At 45.4% G+C, this 18,207-nt stretch overlaps 3 non-coding genes across 3 annotated transcripts; 1 reads left to right on the plus strand and 2 right to left on the minus strand.

The window, feature by feature from the left end:
• Nucleotides 1–9,129: 9,129 nt before the first annotated feature.
• On the plus strand, nt 9,130–9,211 carry trnas-uga (transfer RNA serine (anticodon UGA)). Its single transcript has one exon. It is a non-coding gene; the product is annotated as a tRNA-Ser (tRNA).
• Nucleotides 9,212–14,477: 5,266 nt separating this feature from the next.
• On the minus strand, nt 14,478–14,549 carry trnae-cuc (transfer RNA glutamic acid (anticodon CUC)). Its single transcript has one exon. It is a non-coding gene; the product is annotated as a tRNA-Glu (tRNA).
• Nucleotides 14,550–17,756: 3,207 nt separating this feature from the next.
• Nucleotides 17,757–17,848, minus strand: trnar-ucg (transfer RNA arginine (anticodon UCG)). The gene is given in 2 exon segments: nt 17,757–17,792; nt 17,812–17,848. It is a non-coding gene; the product is annotated as a tRNA-Arg (tRNA).
• Nucleotides 17,849–18,207: the final 359 nt, after the last annotated feature.

Below are 18,207 nucleotides of genomic sequence, written 5' to 3' on the forward strand. Positions count from 1 at the left end.
CTCTGTGAGATTCAGACTGTCTTCCAGCTGCCTGCGATCTCGCTGAAGAAACTCTGAGCTGATGAATCTCCACGCTCATTCATTTATACTCGCTCCGGCACGCTGAATATTCAATACTACGCAAGGCTGACTGTCTCACAACAGCTGGGATAAAAATAAACATGATGTAATTCGATTACAGTCCCAATTGTAATGAGGCATGGATAGCTTGACGGGAAATTACAAAATCTCACAGATGAAGATATGACAATGCGAGCTGTCAGCGAATGTTGTTGTGAAACACCCTCAGGATCGCCTCTCGGTTTCATGATTGCCATTGTTGATCTTGTCCATTGCTTGGCTCCGTGGACTTTGTCATCACAGACCGATGGTCTACTGTTAGTCGCCTGTTCCGTTTGAGTGGCAATAAAACACATCAAAAAGTATAGGTTGTTTGTGTGATCCTGTAATAGAGTCTTAAACCAATAAAGCGCACACGCTTACTATAAGACATAGAAGGAGAAGTAGGCCATTCAGACCATCGAATCTGCTCTACCATTCCATTCTGGTTGTTTCTGGATCCCTCTCATCCCCGTACACCTGTCTTTTCGCCATATTATTTAAAACCCTGACCATTCAGGAAGCTCTCAACTTGTGCTTTAAAAATACCCACAGACCTGTCCTCCAACGCAGTGTGTGACAATCACTACTCTCTGGCTAATCAAATAGATCCTCCTTATTGCTGTTCTAGAAGATCGCCCCCTCAGTTCTGAGGCTGTGCCCGCTACTTCTGGATATCCCCACCTTAGGGAACTCCTCTCCACATCCGCCCTGTCTGGTCCTGTCTGCATTCGGTAGGTTTCAATAAGTGGTATTTTCTACCTGACGTCATCCTTGCTCTCGATGCTTGTTAAACAGGAGGAAGCCTGCTCACGCAGGTAAGAAAAATCGGCAGCAAAATGTCCATTGCTTACCTATGATCGACAGAAGTCCGCGGAAATCTAGAAATTGCCCACGACGGGTCAATAAATTTCACCTTGATTGCGGGATAGGACGGCAGCTTACTCTTCCTCTTCGATCAAAGTCAAGTTCTCAGGCTGAGCAGAAGCTCCAGTGAAACGGACCGCACCCAGTCGGACACTTGTGTTGAAAGGGAGGGAAAACGCTGATCAGTTTTGTCCCGGATTTTGAAATGGATTGTGAGAACGGCTGAGGAATTTATCCGGGACTCTCCGTTAATATCAAAGGCAACTCGCATTCGTCCTACTGTTCCATAATGTCTCCGTCCTCATACCGTCAGGCAGAACGTACCACGGGCTGGGAGCAAGGTTTGTTCGGCTAGGAAACATCTTCTTCGCCCTGTGAGATTTCTGAACAGCCTGTTGTCATCCATTAAACATTACTTATGGCAACGTCTGTGGCATTATTCACATATGTTTAACTATATGTTGTACTATATATGCACTTGATGTCAATTTGTACAGTATATCTCCCGAATATATATTTACTATCCGGTAAAATTATTGTGTTAATATAATTTTATGTGTTGTATGTGACGTAGGTTTTGGGTTTCGCTGCTTCGACCCAGAAAAATGTTCGTCTGGACGTTTGCCTGTTTACGGTTTAATAACAGTAAATTTGAAGCTGAACTTGAATGATAATTTTGCAGCGGTTTATGTGAAAGCGCAGCAGATGGTCCCACAAAACAAACTGGCAAGGTCAAGGACGGGATTCGGATGCACTTTCGCAAAACAGAATAGGTGACCAGTACATCGCTTTAACCACCCCACCACCTCGCCGGTTATTCAATGTTCACAATTTCAACAGGCTGGAGGAACTCAGCAGACCAGGCAGCATCGACGTGTGAAAATTCGTCCTGAATAAAGTTCTTATTAAACGCCTTTTATCAAACGTCTTCGCTGTTCATGAGACAAATGCTTCTATACACCCGCCTGAAATCATGCCAATTATTCACCGTCCAGCAGCCGCCGGGGCAGGGAATTGCTCAGAAGCATCACCCAATGCAAGAAAAGTATGCTCGGAACTGAGTTTTAAACAGGCGTCCCTTGTTTGGGTCCTTTCCATCGGCAAACGCATTCTGATCTGCTCTACATCAGGGTGCGTTATATTCTTTTTTTGACTGAATCAAGTAACGAATACTCTTGCAATCTCAAAGGAATACGGGCCCAACATATTTCGACATCGGGCTCTCCTCTCACCAACGGAGAGGACAATGGGTGTTACACTAATTAACTTTAAGTAGCTTCGCAGTTCAATTGTGACGCAATCTGCGAATGCGGGCTCGTTGGTCTAGAGTGATATGATTCTCGCTTCGGGTGAAAAAAGGCATATGCGAGTGGTCCCGGGTTCAAATCCCGGACGAGCCCCGTTATTGGATATTATTAGTGATTTGCTTCACGATTTTTGCATTGACGCACGAATAACATTAGCTATATCAAACAGAAACACTGAGGGAGGAATTGGAAATAGTTTTCAATGCAGGTAAGTTTGAAGTGTCACATTTTGGAATGTCAGTGCAGCTGAGTATATATTCTGTGAGGATTAGAGCACCGGGGAGTGCAACTCAGCAGGGAGAGAGAGTCGGAGAGAGGCATAGTTTGCTGAAAGCCGTCTCATATGCAGAGAGACTGTGGGAAAGGTGTTCGGCGCCCTGGCCTCAGATCAGTGTAGGAGTTGGGAGACTGTGTTGCTGTTGAACTCTGTTGTGGAAATACGTGTAAAATGGTAACAGCGCAGCAGTTTTTGGAAAACGATGGATCTGCATGTTGATGAGCACTGTAGACATTAATGTGGAAGAACAAGAAACCGGCAAGTAAACTTATATAGTTTAACCACTTCCCTTTTTCCGACCAGGACACAAGTGCCGCTAACTTGCATAGAATATCGGCTTATACACTTCACAGGGTTGCGAATTGGTGCGGGCAGAAATTAGGTGACAAGCGAAACTGCTCACTCCGGTCACATTGTTGTGCCAAACGCTTGGATTTAGAGAGCTGGAATCTTCCCACTGAACTCATTTTCTGCTGATCCGGATTGAGAGTCTCAGTTCTGATCTTCACCAACATCTGTTTAACGGGTCTGACTTACTTCAGAATCAGAATCAGATTCGGGTTTAATATTTGGGATGTTTGTCGAGAAATCTGTTAAATTAGCGGCAGTAGTGCAATCAATACATGATAAATATAGAAGTAAAAATCAATCAAACATTCAATTACAGTAAAAATATGTATATTAAATTGTTAAATTAAAACTAGAGCAAAACAGATAAAAAAACGTGATGCAGTGTTCATAGGTTCAATGTCCATTTAGACATTGGATGGCAGAGGGGAAGAATTTGTTCCTGAATCGCTGAATTTGTGGCTTTAGGCTTCTGTATCTCCTTCCCGAAGGTAACAGTGAGAAAAGGAACGTCCTGGGTGATGAATTCCTTAAAGACGGTCGCCGCCTCTCTGAGTCACCGCTACATGAAGATGTCCTGGTTACAACGGAGGCCTGTCCCCATGGCGGAGCTGACTAAATTCATAACTTACTGCTAGTCTTGCCGCTGGCTTTTTGGGACCGCAGTGAAGATCCTCCATCCCTGCCAGTCGGCGATGTTCAGGGATTCATTCATCGTGTCAGTAGCTTCCGCTCGGCCTGCCAAGTCCCGGGTAGCGGTTCAGAAATACCGATGGGTACATATGTAGACGGACTCTTCATTTTCGTTAAACTGAAGTTTTCTTTGACTAGTTCCGCTTGTTATATCTGAGCTAAGCCCTCGAATTTGTAGGGCCGGTGGACACTCGCCGTCTGCCCTCTACCATTTGACTTGTTTGGCATGAGTGACACGACCAAAGGCCAAAGCATTAAATCCTAACTCCAGCCAGCTTCGCTCTCCAGGTTACGGACCCAGGCAAGCCTTCATACCGCGACTAGGTTGTGTTCTGTTTGGAGTCTATGTATGTGATCACTAATTATAAGCCAAGCCTGAGACGAATACCAGGAATGTCTGACATCATAACGAACTGAAACCAATCACGTGACAGTGATAGTCTCAGCCCATCCTGTGTTTGCAGTGAAATGTGCAAACCCTTTCTGAAGAGTGTCCTTCTCCGTGACGCCGCTCGCTGCTCCATTCTGTAGACACTGAACCATTTCAGCAACGACCAAGCACTGATTACTCACAGTCACTCACACCAGGTACTCCGGAGGAACAGCCATTGCGTTGACTGTACTGCTGAGCAATGACTGGGACGGGTGAAGCACCGAGGACGCAGCGACTCTCCCTGCTAACCATACTGACCTCGGAACTTGAAGGAACACATAGTTTACGTTGACTCTGCAGGCAATCCCGTTTCTAATGACACCAACAGGCGTCTCAGCATCAAATGGATATGCTGGTTGGGTGGAGTCGAAGCAACAACCTTCTCATCAATTTTAGTAAGACCAGGGAATTAATTGTACTCCAGGGAGAATGCGTCAGGTGAACAAACGCAAATCCTCACTGGAGGTTCAAAAGGGTGAATCTATGGAATTTTTTGCCACGGGCGGCAGTGGAGGCCGGGTCAGTGGGTGTATTTAAGGCAGTGATTGACAGGTTTCTGAGTAGTCAGTGTATCAAAGGTTATGGTGAGAAGGCGGGGGAATGGGACTAAAGGGGAGATTGGATCAGCTCATGATGAAATGGCGGAGCAACCTCGATGGGCGGAATGGCCGAGTTCTGCTCCTTTGTCGTATGGTCTTCAGGTCTTCTGGGTGAATATCTTCAGGTTCCTGGGCGTCGACATCTCAGCGGATCCATCCTGGTCCCAACATGCTGATGCGGTCACTGTGCAGACGTCATAATTGTTCATTAATGAGATTTAGAGTGCTGTCAAAGACTCAAATACATTTCTGTGGGCGTACGTGGACAGCATTGTCAGTCGTTGCGTCACAGTCTGGAGTGGGGCGGGGCTCCAATGCGTATGATCGAACGAAGGGGCAGAATGCTGTAGTGACGGGCACGGTCTCGCCAATATCGAGGGCATGTTCTCAACGGTGCAAAAAGAAGGCTGGGTGCATTATTCAGGACCTTCACCAGACCAAACATGCCCTCTACATATTTCTACCCCCGGGGGTGGAGAGTGGGGGAGTATGGTGTGGGGTTGTGACAAAACATGCCCTCTGCATATTTCTGCCCACGGTGGTGGGGAGTGGGGGAGTGAGGCGTGGGGTGGTGGATGTAGAGGAGTCTGAAAATAGAAAATCACATTTTTATTAAGAGCCACTTTTTCTGCCCAGGTTAGACATTTCTCAACACATGACCGCATGAACTCTCCCTAACAATTCCCTTTTTAAATTTCTATTTATTTTATTTATTGTAATTTATAGTGATGTCCAGAACATTAAAAAAAAATCCTTAGTGCGAGTTAACATAGGATCAGAGAATGGGAGTTACATACAGCCACTAGCAGTCGACTTTGAGTACAAATGACAACGGGAGACGCACAAGACATGTGAAAATGACAATATTACTCTGTTCATTGTAGAATCTCAACATGCAGGTAGTTTGGGAATGCCTACTGAATGTTTTTTTTTAGAGTACATTGTGGTTGAGCCCATTAGGAAAAGGCAGTTGTGGATTGTGTGTTGTGTTGTGCTTTGACCAGGTAGATTAGTATACAGGAATGCTTCAGAGGCAGTGATGGTAACGTGATCGATTTTACCCTGCAGTCTGAGAGTGAGAATCTAAAATTAGACGTATGAGTATTCCTTGCAGTAAGTGGAACTGCAGTGGCGCGAGTGAGGAGAATAGAAAGGTGCAAACGGTTAATATTATTCTCAAAGGCTGCATGTACAATACAACTCTGATATTTGTCTGCTCCGGACAACAACTGAATACAGACAGGCCATCGGGGTTGATGTAAGGACAGACATCAACCCCGGCACGAAAAAGGAAATGAAAAAAAAAACCTCACAAACCCCAAACTGTCTCCTCCCCAGCAGCAAAAAAAAAATAATAATAGCGACAATAGCAGTCCCCCAAAACATCACTGGCAGAAAAAAGTCAGGGACGATAACAATCCTCGACCCCATCACTCGCATGGAAACAACAGCAATAACAGTTCCCGACCACGTCATTCGCAGAGAAAAAAGTCAGAGACGATAACAGTCCTCGACCCTGTCACTCGCAGAAAACAACAGCGACCAAAGTCTAGGGCTGGCCAAGTCGATTGGAAAGGGGAACCAGCAGGGTTAACGGCAGAACCAGCAGGGCTGGTGTTCTAGGGGCAATTGGAAAGGCGCAGGATAGATGCATCACAAATAAGAATGAATATTCGATAGGGAGATTGAGGCAACAATGGCTGATACTGGAACGTAAAGACAGAATAAAGGCAAAAGTGAGGGCTTCTAATATAGCAAGCATTAGTGGGAAGCTAGAGGTTTGGGATGCTTTCAAAATACAAAGGAAAGCAAATAAAATTTGATGAGAGGAAAAATAAATGGCTAATAATAGAGAAAATACCAGTTTTTCAGACATATGAAGAATAAAATGAATGCGAGAGTGGGTATCAGAAAGCTGGAAAATGACGCGGAAGAAGCAGTAATGGGGGAAAACGAAAAGGAACGAACTGAATGAATATTTCGCTCTGTGGAAGATTCCAGCATAATGGCACCGAGAAACATGTGTCAGAGGGCATCAGTGAGAGTGGATATTATGGCTCTGGAGAAGGTACCCGTGAAGCTGAAAGCTCTGAAGCTATATGTCAACGGGACCAGTTGGACTACACCCCAGGGTTCTAAAAGAGGGAACTGAAGATTCTCGAGGCAGTAATAGTACTCCTTCACGTATCATTACATTCTAGAATGGATGCTGATGGTTGGAAAATTGGGATTGCCACTCCACTCTGAAAGAAGGAAGGGAGGCTAAAGAAAAGAAAATATAAGAAAGGTAGCCTGACTTCAACGTGTTCAAAAACTCAAAAGATTAAAACACATTTAAGATCAAAGACAGTTGAGGAGACTAGGAGAAGATTTGTCAAATAGATCATCGTGTGGTACGGTGATGCACATTGGAAGGAAGGATACGGTGGGATACAAAGATTTGGGCACCGATGCTCAAAATTTCTGTTACTGTCAACAGCTAAGCGAGTAAAAGATGACCTGATTTCCAAAAGGCATAAAGGTAAGGATGACACATTTCTTTAATATTTTAAGCAAGATTACATTTTTTTTTATTTCCATCTTTTACAGTTTCAAAGTAAGAAAAAAAGGAAAAGGGGCCGAAGCAAAAGTTTGCGCCACCTGCATGGTCAGTACTTAGTAACACACCCTTTGGCAAGTATCACACCTTGTAAAGGCTTTCTGTAGCCAGCTAAGAGTCTTTCAATTTTTGTTCGGAGGATATGCGTCCATTCTTCCTTGCAAAAGTCTTCTCGTTCTGTGAGATTCTTGGGCCATCTTGCATGCACTGCTCTTTTGAGGTCTGTCCACAGATTGTTGATGATGTTTAAGTCGGGGGATTGTGAGGGCCATGGCAAAATCTTCAGCTTGTGCCTCTTGAGTTAGTCCTTTGTAGATTTTGAACTGTGTTTAGGGTCATTATCCTGTTGTCGAAGCCATCCACTTTTCATCTCCAGCTTTCTTACAGATGGTGTGATGTTTGCTTCCAGAATTTGTTGGTATTTAATTGAATTTATTCTTCCTCTACCAGCGAGTTGTCCCTGTGCCACTGGCTGCAAGACAAGCCCAAAGTATGATCGATCCACCCCCGTGCTTAACAGTTGGAGAGGTGTTCTTTTCATGAAATTCTGCACCCTTTTTTCTCCAAACATACCTTTGTTCTTTGCGGCCAAAAAGTTCTATTTTAACTTTAACACTCCACAGGACTTGTTTCCAAAACGCATCAGGCTTGTTATAAATGTTAACACGAAGTATACTGCAGATGCAGATTTTGTTATAAATGTTCCTTTGCAAACTTCTGACGGTGTATTTTGTGGTAAGGACGCAGGATAGGTTTTCTTCTGTTAACTCATATTTGAGGAGCTGTCGCTGAACAGTAGAACAGCTCACGACCACTCCAGTCTACTGAATCTTCCTGAAGGTCTTTTGCAGTCAAACGGGGGCTTCGATTTGCCTTTCTAGCAATCCTAAGAGCAGTTCTCTCGGAAAGTTTTCTTGGTCTTCCAGACGTCAACTTTACCACCACCGTTACTGTTAACAACTATTTCTTAATTACATTGCGAACTGAGGAAACGTCTAACTGAAAACGCTTTACTATCTTCTTATAGCCTTCTCCTGCTTTGTGGGCATCATGTATTTAATTTTCAGAGTGCTAGGCAGCTGCTTAGTGCTGCAAATGGCTGCTGATTGTTGGGACAAGGTTTGGGGAGTCAGGGTATTTATAAAGCTTTGAAATCTGCATCACTTGGCCTTTTCTAACGATGACCGTGGACAAGCCATAGCCCTAACAAGCTAATTAAGATCTGAGACCATGGTAAAAGTTATCTGAGAGCTCAAATCTCTTGGGGTGCCCAAACTTTGTACGGTGCTCCTTTCATGTATTCCACTCTAAAAATATACAAAAACAAAAGTGATGCACAATCTTGCTTAAACCTTTGAAAAGAATGTTTCATTTTTCACTTTATGACTTTTGGAGATCACTTCATCGTCTACTTCCTTAATATTCACAGTAATAGAAATTTTGACCAGAGGTGGACACACTTTGGCATGCCACTGTAAAAAAGTCTCCGAATCAGGATAGTTTTCAGAAATCAGAGATGCAAAGAGACCTTGTGCAATGTTTACTAAATGTTTACTTCTAGGCCTAGTCAGTGGTAAAGGAAAGCAAATGCAATTTTCACATTCAGTTCAGGAGGAGTAGAATATAAAAGCAACACCGTAATGTTGACATATGTCCATCATTATAAACCTGATTCTGATTCTGACCTTTATCCCCAACAGTGGAAGTCTCCTTCATTTACGATATTGACGCCTGTGTTATCGCTCCACATTCACATTCTAATCTAACGGGGTTGTAACAAATTCCACAGCTCTCCAATTATACTATTTGTATTGCAATGATGATTCACCATTTCCGTTACCGAAAATAAATCAAGTACACCCCTCATTTCAGATGTAGTGCTACGATTGGTGCTGAACATTAATGGAGCTGCGATGGCCGAGTGGTTAAGGCGTTGGACTTGAAATCCAATGTGGATTCCCCGCGCAGGTTCGAACCCTGCTCGCAGCGCTAACACTTCAAGCAGCAGCGTGTAGTGTGCCAATAAAATTTAACACCCTGAGCGCTGGCCCTAAACTTTGTTCAGTTGACAATCTGCAGTTGCCTTGCAAAATACCTGATCCACCCATCGGGGCTCGCCATCTCTGTTTTGTGAACAGTTTCCTTTGATAGTCTCACCGCAACTTTATTTTAACTTAATCCCAACGAAGTACATGACCTCACACATTCCTGCATTCCTCTTTATTCAAAATAATCACTTTTGTCCAGTTTGTGCCCTCACTGAACGAACCAATTGCAGCCTAAGTATTCTCACTGCAGCCCGCTGTCCCGCTACGTCACGTCATCAGCCTCACTCAGTCAGGACAGCTCATAAATGAAGGACGTTAATCGACCGTCATGACACTACCGATAAAAATTCTTCCAATCTGCAAAGGAGCAACGTCGACACAGATGGCACCAGATATTAGTGTTGACCTTGGGTGTCTAAGGTTATGAGACAGAAACGCACTCTCAGCGGTTCAGGAACAGCTTCTTCCCCTCTGCAATTAGAATCACGAATGGACTTTGAAGCTTAGAACACTATCTCATTTTTTAATAAATGTTTTATTTCATTTACTATTATTATTATTTTCTCTCTCTGCTAGATTATGTATTGCATTGAACTGCTGCTACTAAGTTAACAAATTTCCCGTCACATGCCGGAGATAATAAACCTGATTCTGATTCTCTGTTCAACGCGGTACTTTCCCGATTCGATTTTCATTAACGACATGGATTTCGATGTATTGAGTTCTGGTACCGTATCCAACACAAATCCGGAGCCGGTAACACTTTCTTCAATAGATCGACAGGGGAGATTCGAGAATTTGTGGAATTGACATCCCATATTTCCGTCAGTTCAATGCTCGCAGCATTTTTAGCTGAGAATATATAGCAGATTAGGAGGTCCTGATTCAGTATTACAACGGAAAACATTGAAAATTTCTTCCACCACCATCGTCCCCACACCCACATATGCTGGTCGAGGTCTTGAGTTTCTACTGCACGAAAATAACTGACAGTGACTCAATTCATCTGCATCTGGTGACGGATCTAACCGAGGGGATCATGCATTATACGTAAGTGGTGATTCCCTCAAAGTGAGCTCAAATTTATATTTATGCGCACATCTATCTGTACACACAAGCGCAATGTAAAATGTACTTGCTGATGGGTGGGGACAGGTGGCAACTCGACAAATCGACATGCCAATACAGTTTATTTAGCTACGATATTCTTACTTTGCCTAACAGTAAATTTTCAGTAGGAACAGGGCGATTGATGCCGGTGTGTTCTACAACCGCATGGATGCTGAGCTCCTCGCGTCTTTCACCGACGTACTTCCTTATGTTCGACAGCGGGCGATTTATCACTCTGAGCAGAACTCTTCAACCAAATCAGAACTAACTTTTGAATTTTAAGAATTAATGGCTCTGATTTAATGCCATTTGTCTTTATAATTGAAGAAACTGGGAGAATGGCATCAATACGTATATCGGTTGAAGGGCAATGTGTAAACGCATGAACCATTTCTCCTCCTCAGTCCAAACGGTGATAATACTTACGAGCCCTGCAGCGTTCGCGTTTAAATGAAGGGACGGAAAGATCCACTTGGTTTTGTCGGTGAGGTGAGTTACTCTGGTGGTCAAGAAAACACTGTGAGGAAAACAGTGGGCGAAAGAGAACATGAAATTGGTAAGCTGCCGCATAACTCTCTCTCTCTCTCTAACTGCCTTTCAAACTACCCCGTTTGCCTCTCTTGTCCTATCTACGATGTGACTCTCTCCCCTGCCTCACTTCCATGTCTCGCTCTTTCTCTATCTCTCTCTAATACACACTTACACGCACGATATTCTTTCTCTCCCTCCCTCCCTCTCTCTCTCTCTCTCTCTCTCTCTCTCTCTCTCTCTCCCTCTCTCTCTCTCTCTCTCTCTCTCTCTCTCTCTCTCTCTCACTCTCTCTCTCTCTCTCTCTCTCTCTGTCCATTTGCTCCTCACTCCCACACTTTCCTCACAGCCTGAAGCGAACGGTTAGCTATCAATATTCGTGTTCAGTGAAAGGACCTCGTGATTTTAGTGGGTCGTTAATAGATTTTCTTTTATAAGACAGTTAGGGTGGAGCGTGTGGGAATGTGTGTAAACTGGTGCTGAAATGTCGGGGCGAACAGGTAATATGACATGAAGGAGTAGCCATTTTTTAAACATATCTGTCCTGGACTTTGGTTCAGTGCTCCGTTAAGACACGACCATCATGCGAGATTTCGGTTAGCTGAAAACACTTGAATGGTCAACTTATAAAAATATTTCCATATTCAATAAGATATGTTGTTCAGCCGCGGCTGGGAGAGGGGAGATTGAGATTGTGATTGATTCGCCGAAGTGGGCAGCACGGTCTCTGGACGCGAAAAGCTTTCGCTGTTTCATATCACTCACTGTACAGACTCCCCATTGCTCTCTTGTCTACCGAGCGACCTCGCCTATTGCCATAGACAAAGCGGTTCGCTGACCTTCCGTCAAAATCACCCTCGCCAATTGTCACTGACGCGTTGTCATGGTCCGACATCAACCAATCCCGTCAAATACGTGCAACTACCTAGCTCCCATTCGTGTATGCACATGTCAATCAAATGTGTTATCCAATTGCGAAAAGGGTTTCACCCAAGAATTGTTCCCTCCCACAGACTCTAACTGTTTCTGCCTCCCCAACTGATCAAAACTCAGAACAATGTCCCATTTTATAACATTCATTTCCATATGCTTCTGATATTCATATGCTGGGGGCGCTGTCATGGCGTCGAAACAAATGCGGGCGACAGAAGTTTATCTCCTCTCACCTGGGGAGACGGTAGAGAATTTGGTGGCGGACATCGACCGACTTTTGTCCGGCAACTGCGGTATGGGTGTGGGGGGAGGATTGAGAAAAAGTCTGGGCCAGCCTGATCTTATTCAATGCCAGGGCTGGCTGAAGAGGTCTAGAGACTCGCCCTTCTTTCTGTTGTCTGTCTGTTTAAAGAAAAGGAATAAACAGGCTTTTCTTGGGCCTGCATGCTCCCCCGGGGAAATAATAGTTCGCAATCTATGTCATCAGTTCGCCTGAGGAATTATTTCCAAGTCTGAAACTGGCACAAGATTGATATCCATCTTTTGTTAATGATGCAGAATTGTACAATTTATGTTTTGCGTACTGTCTGTCTTTTCGAGCCTGCAAAGATGCTGCAAGTGTTTAATTGCACCTGTCCCTGTGCACACGGCAATAAACCCGACTGGACCTGACAATACTCACTGAGATTTGAGCAGTGATGAACCCGTGCAGATGAGTCAAGGTGATGTAGGCAAATCGAGCGAGTAGGACCAGAATCCAATATGGGAAATGTATGGTCACCCTCTTCTACAGAGAGACAGCGTCTCTGAGTGGATTGAGGTGCAGTGAGGAGTGAAGAAGATCAAATCTACATTGTATCCATTGAAAATTATTGTCTGTAAGACCTCGCGGTTATTTCCAACTTTATTGAGACTGCAACTGCGATATTATTTTTCAAAGTAATGTTCTCCTTGTTCAAACAGAACAAATAACGAATAACTGCAGTAACAGTGGAGAGCAGGTCAGGCATTTGTGGACGGAAAGTGATAGATCAAACAAAGTACACTGCAGATGTTGTTGTCAAATCAACACGTACAAACAAGCTGGATAAACTCAGCAGGTCGGGCAGCATCCGTTGAAATGAGTAGACAATAGTTTTGATGTTCTTTGGTGAGTTCATGTTCCTGGCGTTAGTAAGAGGAGGTGTCAGAGAGCTGCCGTTTGGCCTCAGTGAGGTAGAAGTCCGTCCGCCAGACTACTACGTCACCACATTTGTCTGCAGATTTGATGGTGAGGTTAGGATTAGTGCGCAGAGAGTGGAGGGCAGTGCGTTCAGAGGGAGTGAAGTAGGAACAGGAGAGAGGAGTGGTGAAGTTGAGACGGTTGATGTCTCGACGACAGTTGTCGCTTTTCAACGGATGCTACCCGACATGTTGAGTTCATCGAGCTTGTTTGCACTTGTTGAAGAGATAGTATACATTTCATATCCACACACTGACGCTGAACTGAACGTGGAGAGCAGATGACCAGTATGGGGAATTAAGAAAGGGGCAAGGGTCGAGCGGGTGCAAGTGAGGATGTGTGGTAGTCAGCTCGATATGGGAGACTTTGGTATGACACCACTCACCATATGCAGATTTTTCAGAGCGAAAAGAGCATTAAGTCCTTCTCGGAGATTAAGAGGCAACAGAAGGTTGGAAAATGGAGAAGGAAGTGGTAAATGAGATGCAGTGCAGGAAGATATATGGTCAGACACTTTGATATCAGAAATGAAGGAGCAGACTTTCTAAAAGGAGAGAACATGCGCACAAGAAGACTGAGGAATTAAAAACCTCGGGAGTCCCTGCACAGCCCTCCCATTGTGACGTACACACCTGCACCATAATGTTCCAAAGGTTAATTTGCAGGTTGAGTCTGTGGTGAGGAAGGAAAGTGCGATGCTCGCATTCATTTCAAGAGGACTAGAATATAAAGCAAGGATGCGATTGAGAGACTTTATAAAGAACTGGCGAGGCCTCGCTTGGAGTATTGTCAGCAGTTTTAGTTCCCTTACCTGAGAAAGTATGGCTGAAGCTGGAGAGGGTTGAAAGGAGATTCAGAGGAATGATGCTGGGATTGAATGGCTGGTGATATGAAGACCGTTTGATGGCGCCGGGCCCGCATTCTCTGGAATTCAGTAGATTGCGCGGGACCTCATTGGAAGCTGTCGAATGGTGAAAGGCCTTGACAGGGAGGATGTTGAGAGGATGTTTCCTATGGTGGGAGAATCTAAGACCAAAGGACGCAGCCTCGAGATAGAGGAACATCCTTTTAGAACAGAGATGAGGAGTGAGTTGTTCAGCCAGCGAGTGGCGAACCTGTCGGATTCGTTGCCACAGGCCCCTGTGGAGTCCAAGTCTCTTTGTATATTTGTCAGAGATCGGTGGATTCCTGATTAATCATGGCATGAAATGATACCAGTAGAAAGCAGGAGAATGGGGCTGAGAGGGAATGTCGATGCAAACCCAATGGGCCAAACGGCCTAACTCTGCTCCTATATTTTGTGGTCTTATGTTGCTGAAATAGGTTAAGCATAGACAGGAATGGGGTGTCTGTGGCAGTAAGTTAATACACACGATGTTTTAAAACAAGCACATTTCATTAGGCAATATCCTAATTCCCTGACCGGGAATGGAACCCGGACCGCGGCGGTGAGAGCGCAGAATCCTAACCACTAGACCACCAGGGAATCTGGTGGTGCTTTGCCTACTGCAATAGACAACTACCAAATCAGCAAAATATAAAACAAAACTTATCGGTAAATAATAATAATGAATAAATGTGATAAATATTGACGTGAATATACTGCTCAGCACTTCGCAGATCGCTTGTTCATCCACTGCTTCTGGTTAAAGACCACTTTGGACTCTGAATGAATCGGTGGGAAACACACGTTCTCCAGTGTCTTTATAAAGATTGTGATATTCAGATTCTCTTATGAGCTCTGGGTCATTTTATTTTCCTGTCTCTTGCCGATTCGGGTGACGTTGTTGCCGATACATCTGGTGTCTTGTTCCTCACCCTCCGCCTGGGTGGATGTAGGAGAAAGAAAACCAGACATTCAGAATTCCCGAAATATGGTCTGGGGGTGGAATGGTAGGCTTTCCTGATCGTGCCCTAACAGTGGTCGAGAGTGCGGGAGCCCCTGGTACTGAGGACGACGTGCTGGTGACAAATAAGCCTGGATTTTTTAAATAAGCCTGATAGAAACCCCGCAATGATTTGAAAGTCCTCAGGGTAGGCAGTTCCTTGTTTGCTGGTCGCAGCACTCAGTACATGGTTTGCTTGCTTAACATCTGCTCTGGCGGTATGTGAAGTGCCGTCCGGATCAATGAGGAGAACCTCTCGGTGAGCAGCACCGACAGAACTCAATCATTGGGTGTTGTGATTGGGCGAACAAGGGTGCGGTAAGACCCCTATATACGGAGAGCATGAAGAGTTAGTCATGAAACAACACCCCCGTTCCACCCCACACCCCTTCACCTCCCACCCCCCCCCCCCACCCCCAGCACCACAATCTTATCTTCTCCGAACGGTGGACTGAGAAGCCTTCCGGCTGTTCCACCGAACTGAGCCATGTCTCCATGAAACAGAGAAGACAACAGCCCCTCATCTCCCTCCGAAACTGCAACGTTGTGCTTATGTAATGTATCTTGTTTTCAAGTCATTGGCCTTTGGCTAAGAAGATGCCGGGTAAACGATGCTACTTAGTCCGTCGATTTAGTCTGGCTTGAGGTCTTCCGAACCGACCTCTTTTCCGGCAATGGTAATGGCTGACCTTCGCTGATCGCTGAAAGGTGCCGCACCTGCATTCCTGAGAGTCAAGACCATCTGGTCCGTCAGCAGCTCGTTAAACTGCTGAGTAATTTAGACAGATCAGAAGTACGTTTCTTAAAGGGAAATTGGGGGTTTCAGATTGCAGCGACAGTGGTTCAGAAGAAATACGTCTTGACTTTTTGCGAGCTGTCTGGTGGGAATAATTCACCCAGTGGAGGGAGTCTAGGACAGACGGCACTGCCTCAGAATACAAGGGTGCTCCTTTAGAAGAAAGATGAGGATAAAATTGTGGTGAATCAGAGTGGTGAATCATTGCTATGGTCGGCTGTAAAGGCGGAGCAATTCGGTTTTTGTAAAACAACAGTAGGTAGGTTTCTGAAAAGTCAGGGCGCCTGAGGTCACGGGCTGATGGCGGAGAAATGGAGGTTGAAGGGAGCAGCAAAGGTATCAGGACCATCCCCCAACGTTTCAGCAGAAAGCATCAGCGCCCACTAGCCACCAAATAATCAATAGCAACGTCCCCAAAGACAGCTGTGCTCAATAGTGGAGAGCTTTACCGGACATGTACTGGGTCGAAACCAGCGCAGTCTGTAGGAACTTACGTTCAATGACATCGATGTTTCCATACCACCTTACCATTCGGCGTCAGTCGATACACACTATATCACTTCTACAGAAATGTGTCAAGGTTTCAAATGTCCTGCCGATCTCCGCAAACTCCTTTGAAAAAAGAGGCGCAGCCGTCCTTCCTTCGCATTTGCACTTGTGATGGGTCCGGGGCAAACCCTCTGAAATAGGAACACCCGGGGATTTGAAGTTGCTCACCCTCACTGATCCTCACTGATCGTGGACCTCTGGTTTCTTCTCCCTTTGTTTTGCTTGCATTGAGTGGGACGTTCAAGGGCGGGGTGGAAGCTGGAGGCGAAGTGGTTGACATTGTCGAACTCAGTGTGAATGCAGGAATCGGCAACAATACATTGGTAGACATAGCGCTGGGAGCGCTGGGGCGCGTTACCGGGGAGGGTCTGGTACATTGGTTTGGTCGATTGATTTACTTAGGCAACGAAAAGGGAGACATATCTGGGACGCATGCTGGTGTTCATGGCGACCCATTGAATTTGGAGTAAGTGGAAGAAGGCGGAGGAGAAACTGTTTCGGTGAGGACTGGATTTCCATGGAGAAAATGAGACGGTCAGGGCCAGGGGATTGAAAGTCAGCGAGTTGATCGAGCGCAAGGGAAGGGTTGCGAATGTGGATGGGAAGAGACTGAATTACGGGGCATAAGATGGACTGGAGCTACGAGAACACAGGATCAGCGAGGTAGGAACAGGCAGAGACAGTGGGCTTACCCGGACAATCAGGTTTGTGAATAGAGTAGGAGGTAGGAGCGAGCAGTTCAGGGCAACGGAACCATGAGTTCTCCACAGTGAATGGAGGTTCTCCAGAGTTGATGATGTCAGTGGTAATGCCGGATACAGTTCTCTGATGGTCCGGAGTCGGGCCTTTTCAAGGTGTAGGCGTGAGGATGAGTCCGTGTGTTACCGACTGGTCTCAGCAAGGTAGAGGTCAGTCCGTCACTCGACAACAACAGCACTTTGGCTGCGGGATTGAGGGTAAGTTTGGGACCAGTGCTGAGAGATTGGAGGGCAGTGCATTCAGAGGGGGTAAGGTTCGAGGAGAAGTGAGGATTCCTGATGTTGAGGCGGTTGATGTCTAGTCGGCAAATAGTGATGAAAAGATCCAGAGCAGGCAGAGAACCAGCGCGCTGTGTCCAAGAAGAGGAGGAGGGTTGAAAACAGGAGCATGTCCCGTCAGTGCTGGGTGGTGAATTCTTGCCGATGAGGTGTGCTCGGAGACGGAGCTGAATGTGAAATAAACTTCACCTTCCCAGCAGCAGCTCCTCCTGAACGTCTGAGGAGCTCCAGCCAATTGTATATGAAAGTGTCTGCAGAAATACTGCACAGAGTAGACACATAATATTATACGTTGTGTACAACCAAGACGAGGCATTACTTATCCCCGAGGGTGGAGAACTCCGATTAATCCCAGGCGGAATTGAGACAACCATGTTGCTGGTAGTGAGAGACAGAATGGAACCGAATCCGCCAGTTTGTCAAAACGACCGTGGCAGGACTCGAACCTGCAATCTTCTGATGACTTCCACCAGTCAAGCACCGAAGTCAGACGCCTTATCCATTAGGCCACACGGCCGTATTGTGCGAGAAAGGCCAAGAGGGAAAATGGGGAAATGCTGAATGCTGCAAGGAGTTTCCACCTGTAAAATGATTTCCTGACCGAGCTATAAGTACTCGCCTGCAGTGATTTCATCCCAGGTGAGCATTCGACCATTGTTGTGTCAATATCTCTCCATGCATTCCTGCTTTGGGCTGTTCAATATTTCATTTCTGTCACACAGAAAGGAATGGTCACAGGCACACGTCACTGTCTTTTGCAGCAGTTATATTCTGGGATTGGAATCAGTGACAAAGGTCCACCACATTCAATGCATTATTGACAGAGTAAACTCGACTTCTTATTAGCTGCTTCAGCCGTTGGTTTGGTATTCCAGA

The sequence above is a fragment of the Hypanus sabinus genome, unplaced genomic scaffold (assembly GCF_030144855.1).
Source record: "Hypanus sabinus isolate sHypSab1 unplaced genomic scaffold, sHypSab1.hap1 scaffold_1056, whole genome shotgun sequence".
In the NCBI taxonomy this organism is placed as follows: Eukaryota; Metazoa; Chordata; class Chondrichthyes; order Myliobatiformes; family Dasyatidae; genus Hypanus; species Hypanus sabinus.